The following is a 6,923-nucleotide window of genomic DNA, read 5'->3' on the forward strand; positions in this document are numbered from 1 at the left end:
TTGGATATTGTAGTTTAGTTAGTGTTTGGCTGTTAGTGTTATTAGGAAAGAAGTTCAGGTTTAGTGCTCCATATCGTGTTAGTATGGTGAGAAGGTGTAGTGTAGTATGGTTGCGGTGGCTCTGTGGGGTTGCACTCCTTTCTGCTGGACTTAGAAATTAGGCGCCAGTGCTTGCGCGCAATCGGTGTCTGGAAAACTTTCATCTCCCGCCTGGTGCTGTAGTTTGCAACCAGCATTTTACCCGCGATTCTGCACGTCTCCGTTTGAAGAGGGAGGCTGTGCCCACCGTGGCTCTTCCGCGATTTAGATGCAGCCCACCGACTCTGCTCCCCCACCATGACGGGCTCCAGTCTGAGGTGAGTACGCTAAATAAAAGTTTTAAAGACAATTCCCTACCTAAATGCAAAGCTTGAGAGACGTGGTTCACTCCATTTAACTAATATCAGCCTGCACTGCCTTTAGAACGGGATGGTTATAATCAGCGGCGAATCGGAACATATCTCAAAGCCCTGGCCGACAAAACGGTCCACATTACTACTGCCAGGCTCAGAGAAAATTCGGGTTGTTTTTGTGTCAGTCGGCAATTCTGCAACAGTGGCTCTAACTGACGCAGCACTAGTTGAAAGACAGCATTACAGCGTGAAATCCAGCTTGTGACCCGGTTCTGTGAGGAATTCTGTTCAGGAGGTCACATTTCAGGCTCTCCACATCATGTGTGACTGACTTTTACGTTATAATAACGATCACACACTAGGAATGTTATAAAGCGCCTATATGGGACAGTTTCTTTTGTATATTATCTGACTTTATAAACTCCCAACAACAATGTGCTTCTATTTTTTTTTTCAGGCTAAATCTACCCAAGACACTGTCTGTCAGACTGATTTAGCTGCAAGAATGCACTTGTCCAGGCTGACGTAAAGCTTTACCGGCGTAGCAAAGGTGAATTATTTTTAATAATCTTCTATGTAAACATTTTATTACCTTCTAGTTTTAATTTGTTTTACAGATTATTGTTACATGTGATTTTATGCTCTTTTAAACATTTATAAATGTGCTGCTTCTTTGTTTTTACATAGCCAGCCAGAATAGAGCTCACAGCCGCAGTGTGTCTGGTGACCCACGGGGACCATGATGTCCCAGAGCAGCGTCCACACCCCCTGAAAAGACCAAGATGTGAGGTGTCTGCTGTTGATTCCAGCTTCCACCTCAGTGACAGTGCAAGCTCAGTGAACTGTTCAAGGTAAAAAAAATTAAAACATTTCAGAATTTTTAAGATATTAACAATTAAATTAGTATGTGATTACATCATGAAGGAGGCTACTGATTCTGGCCCTGTGACACTTGGTGGAGACGTGTGAGCTGATTCACCTGGTAAATAACTTTTACATTAAATATTTTGTTTTTGCTATCAAAAGTAAATTAACTAATAACCTGCATTATTGCAGGACACTCAGCAAAATATGGACTCTACACCATGAGGCAGGCACACGTTAATAACTCTATAAGAGCACATAAGGTGAGCAACACCACATATCTTCACCACATATGGAGTCTAACCAAGATGGCGCCGAGGATCGTCGCCCTGGTGCTAACGTGCGTTGTGTTTTGTTTGTTTTTGTCTGTAAATTGTGTGTCAGCGTGCTCTTACACCCGTGAAGAGCTTCTAAACGTCAGCTCATCAACAGCGACGGACCTACTTCCAGTTTTTTTGTGAGTGTGGCGGATTTGGTCCACTTTTTTATTAAGAAAGTGAGACGCCGTAGAAGAGGTAAACGTACGGGAGTGCTCGTGCGTCTACGAAGACGCGGCTCACGTACGCCCTTACCTGGGATCTTCCTCTCAAATGTCCGCTCACTTAGTAACAAGACGGATGAACTGGCGTTGCTGATGAGACGGAACAGAGACTTTTCTTCCTCTTCTGTCTTATGCTTCACGGAGACGAGGCTCAACGAGCAGACCCCGGATTGCGCACTCCATTTGGAGGGATTCCAGCTCCTCCGCGCCGACAGACAGCGGGTCTTATCCAGAGGAAAGACAAAAGGTGGAGGTGTCTGCTTCTACATCAACAATGCCTGGTGTTTGGATGTGACTGTGATCTCCCAGTACTGCTCTCCTTCCCTGGAATTCCTCTTCATGAACTGTAAGCCATTCTACTCCCCACGTGAGTTCGCTTCATTCATTCTGGCAGCTGTTTACATCCCGCCAAGTGCGGAGCAGATCCTAAGTGTGGAACAGACCTTTCCGGACTCTCTAGTTATTATCCTCGGGGACTTTAACAAGGGAAATCTGAGCCAGGAATTGCCTAAGTACAGACAGTTTGTTAAATGCCCCACAAGAGAGCAGTACACGTTGGATCACTGCTACACCACAGTTAGTGGAGCTTATCAAGCCGTGCAGCGAGCTGCTCTCGGCTTCTCAGACCACGCCATGATTCACCTCATCCCCTCATATAGGCAGAGGCTGAAGCTCTCCAAACCTGCAGTGAGGACTTCTAAGAAGTGGACCTGCGAGGCTGTGGAGGAGCTTCGCGTGTGTCTGGACACAACAGACTGGAACGTGTTTGGATCTGCCACAGACAACTTGGATGACTATACAGACACTGTGACGTCATATATAAAATTCTGTGAGGACAGCATTATTCCAACAAAAACCAGGGTCACTTTTAACAACGATAAGCCCTGGTTCACACCCAGACTGAGACAGCTGAGGAGAGAGAAAGAAGCAGCCCACAGAGCCAAGGACAGAGAGAGCTACAAGGGCGCTAAGTACCAGTTCTCAAAAGAGTTGAAGAAGGCGAGATCCCGGTACAACAAGCGACTAAAGGAGCAGATCTCTAACAATGACTCCGCCTCTGTCTGGAGAGGGCTCAGGCAAATCACTAACTACAAGCCTAGAGCCCAACATGCTGCTGACGACCTACAACTGGCTGAACAACTTAACTCCTTTTATGCAAGGTTTGAAATGCAACACCCATCCCCCACACCCCCTACTGCACAGGTTTCTTCAGCCACTCTGGTGTCACATGCCTCCCCCACCACCTTCACCACTGTGAATAGTACAGTCCCCGCTGACCACCCCTCCCCCTCCACTGCCATCTCAGTGACAGAAGAGGAAGTGCTTAGGGTTTTCCGTAAGCAAAACACACGGAAATCCCCGGGCCCGGACGGTGTCTCCCCCGCTACCCTGATACACTGCGCAGAGGAACTGTCTCAAATCTTCACGGACATCTTTACCATCTCCTTGGAGTCCTGCCACGTTCCAGCCTGCTTTAAGCTATCCACCATTGTCCCTGTCCCTAAGAAACCCCGTATCACTGGACTGAATGATTACAGGCCTGTGGCGCTGACGTCTGTAGTCATGAAGTCTTTTGAGCGCCTGGTCCTCCCTCATCTCAAGTCCTTCACCTCCCCCCTCCTGGACCCTCTGCAGTTCGCATACAGAGCTAATAGGTCTGTAGACGACACCATCAACCTGGCCCTCCACTTCATCCTGCAGCACCTGGACTCCCCGGGAACCTACGCTAGGATCCTGTTTGTGGACTTCAGCTCTGCGTTCAACACCATCCTCCCTGCTCTGCTCCAGGACAAGCTCTCCATGCTTAACGTACCCAATTCCACCTGCAGGTGGATCACTGACTTCCTGACGGACCGAAGGCAGTGCGTGCGGCTGGGGAAGAATGTTTCCACCGCTAAGACTATTAGCACAGGATCCCCACAGGGCTGTGTACTTTCTCCTCTGCTCTTCTCCCTGTACACAAACTGCTGCACCTCGAGCCATGACTCCGTTAAACTGATCAAGTTTGCGGACGACACCACCCTCATCGGGCTCATCTCTGACGGTGATGAGTCCGCCTACAGGAGGGAGGTGGAACGGCTGGTGTACTGGTGCAGCAGCAACAACCTGGAGCTCAATGCTCAGAAGACAGTGGAGATGATTGTGGACTTCAGGAAAGTCACAGCCCCATCTCTCCCCCTCGTCCTGTCGGACACCCCCGTCACCACTGTGGACTCCTTCCGCTTCCTCGGAACCACCATCACACATGACCTTAGGTGGGAGCCATCCATCAGCTCGCTGATCAAAAAGGCCCAGCAGAGGATGTACTTTCTGCGGCAGTTGAAAAAGGCCAAGCTGCCGGCCCAGATGATGGTGCAGTTTTACACGGCCATCATTGAGTCCATCCTCACCTCCTCCATCGCTGTGTGGTACGCTGGAGCCACAGTGAGGGACAAACATAGACTGCAGCACATTGTGCGCTCCGCTGAGAAGGTGATTGGCTGCAGCCTTCCATCTCTCCAGGACCTGTACGTCTCCAGAACTCGGGGGCGTGCAGGCCAGATAGCAGCTGACCCTTCTCACCCGGGACACAGACTTTTTGAGCCGCTCCCCTCAGGCAGGAGGTTACGGTCCATCCAGACCAGAACCTCCCGCCATAAGAACAGCTTGTTTCCATCTGCCGTTAGACTTGTGAACAGCTTATAAACACACAACCATGTTCGTCTGCTGTACTTGACATAACGTCACGTTATCTGCCATATTACCATTACCTGCCTTTTTTTTATAGCTGAATGTTTTATGCTAGTTTTATTATATTTTATTCTACTTATTCTATTTTTGAAATTTATTATTCATGTTATATGTAGCACATTAGTACAGAAGCAAGTTCCTAGTTTGTGAACTGCTTGTTCACTGACAATAAACCTTTTCTGATTCTGATATTATTACTGTACACCGTCCTGGATTTGTTTTCTTTCTGCATCTCATCATTAGCCTGGCTGATCACCTGATAACTCCTGTAATCTGGTTATGACAGCACGAGGATGTCCTCACACACCTGTAACCTATCAGCTCATCTGGCAGAATAGAGAGAGAACAGACAACACCACATCTCCTGTTCCTGGAAAGCCTTCAGCCATCCTTCGATGACTGAGAACCTCCATCAGCTCTGTCTCCTGTCTGCCTACAATTATTATAATAAATATTGTGTTTGACAAGTTTTTTGTGCTGCCAAATATCTCATTTTGATTCCAGTTTTGATATTTTAATGGATATTTATAAATTACATTAATTGAATTATCACATTGTTGCATGTTTAACTAGCTCTATTGTGATGAATTAAACTAGCACATCACTGTTAAAAGCTCATTTTAATTTCAAGCATGTTTACGTATTTATGGACATGAACAAAAACAGTAAATATATCAATTGAGATTTATTTAATTAATATAACAAATAAGGGGGAAAGAGTCATTGAAAGGCACATTCTTCTGGAAGCTCCTGATCCTGACGACACCAGCAGAGGAGACCACCTGCAGACACCAGAGGACCTAGAACCAAGAGAGCAGCTGGTATCAGTAAATAAATAATGAAATCAGGGCAGTTTTAGTGGGCTGAACACATTACAGAATAATTTTCTCATGGGGTATTTTCATAACTTTCAATGCAGCAGACTGTAACTTGAGCCCAGGGCTCCTAGAGAGCTGCTATCCAGCACGTTTCAGTGGTTTTCCTGCTTTAACGGGTTAGTTTAGCTGTTAAGCAGCTCAGTTATTTGTTGCTGATTAAAACCAGGTGTGTTGAAGCAGATAAACCTCTAAAACATGCTGAATACTAGCTCTCTAGGGTCGTGGAGCCAAATCCTGCAGCTCTAATGCTATGGCTAACGGCTACTTACCATTCAGAGCTGGTTCTGTTGGGTCGGTTCTGCTAGTTTCAGGCAACTCACAAGCTCAAAACAGTAAGGCTCAGGTCCACTTGTCTCCTCCAAATAGACTTGGTCCCTTTCTTCTCGAGTGTCTGGGTAAGGAGGGGGAGAAACGGCCTCCACTTCTAATGACTGCTCAGAGTGAAGGGAGCTAGCATCGTCTAGTTAGCCATCGTCTTCGTCACTGCCGCGGCTCCGCCCTCTCGGTCCGCCAGGCAACGCCTACTAATGTTGCAGTTTTTAAAATTGATACGTGGATGGAGAAGGACTCTGAGGGGGGCATTATCACTTCTTTAATAAAGAAGTCACCTTGTGAGCAGTGAATGCTTCATTTTTGTCAGTCAAACACAAATACTTGATTTCAAGAGGAAAGACAGCTGAAAATGTAGTTATGTAAAGCTTTGACACAACATGGAAATTTAATTAGATATCCAAATTTGAATTTTATCAAATAAAATTTTAGAATAAATTAACACATTTAAGGAAGTAAAAGGGAAAGGGAGATTAACACCTTTCAGCATGTGCATTTCCTGCTTTTTCCAGCAGAGATATTGCTAATTCTGTTGAAGGAAATTCACTGTTTAGTGAGAGACAGCTGGTGAAAATGATATGTAAATAAGTAAGAATGCATGTAGACCTACATAATTAAGCAAAACTGAAACACTAATGTGGCAATACGGGCGTGGTCTATACCATACCATACCATACCATACCATTTTATTTATAAAGCGCATTCAACATGGCATTACAACCAGACAAGGCGCTGTACATTAAAAGATTACAGTTAATTAACACATTCAGAATGACATTTAAAGCATAGTTTATAAGAAAGAATGAAAACAAGAAAATACTCGAACTAACAGTCGTAAAACACTAAAAACACAAAGGAATGTGAAACAACAGATAAAAACATATGAAAGAACCACAGTAATACAGATGTTAATTATTGTGCATTCTATTGTAGAAAGAATGCAGATGTCGAAAGTGGTCCATGACTATGTATTATATGCAAGGTTGAAGTAGTGAGTTTTCATGCGAGATTTAAAAATGCTAATTGTTGGTGCTTGCCTCACTAGTAGTGGTAATGCATTCCACAGCTTGGGTGCACAGACAGAGAAAGCCCTTTCTCCACGGCTTTTCAGACGTGCGTTTGGAAGAGCTAGGAGGAGCTTATCCTCAGACCTGAGAGCACGAGGCGGATTGTAGTAATGGACGAGTT

The 6,923-nt window shown here is 45.5% G+C and overlaps 1 long non-coding RNA gene across 1 annotated transcript; it reads left to right on the forward strand.

The window, feature by feature from the left end:
• The first annotated feature begins 674 nt into the window (after positions 1–674).
• LOC139063463 (uncharacterized) lies at positions 675–1,548 on the forward strand. Its single transcript, XR_011516807.1, has 3 exons — positions 675–1,243; positions 1,317–1,374; positions 1,449–1,548. It is a non-coding gene; the product is annotated as an uncharacterized lncRNA (long non-coding RNA).
• Positions 1,549–6,923: the final 5,375 nt, after the last annotated feature.

The sequence above is a fragment of the Nothobranchius furzeri genome, chromosome 16 (genome assembly GCF_043380555.1).
Source record: "Nothobranchius furzeri strain GRZ-AD chromosome 16, NfurGRZ-RIMD1, whole genome shotgun sequence".
Lineage (NCBI taxonomy): Eukaryota > Metazoa > Chordata > Actinopteri > Cyprinodontiformes > Nothobranchiidae > Nothobranchius > Nothobranchius furzeri.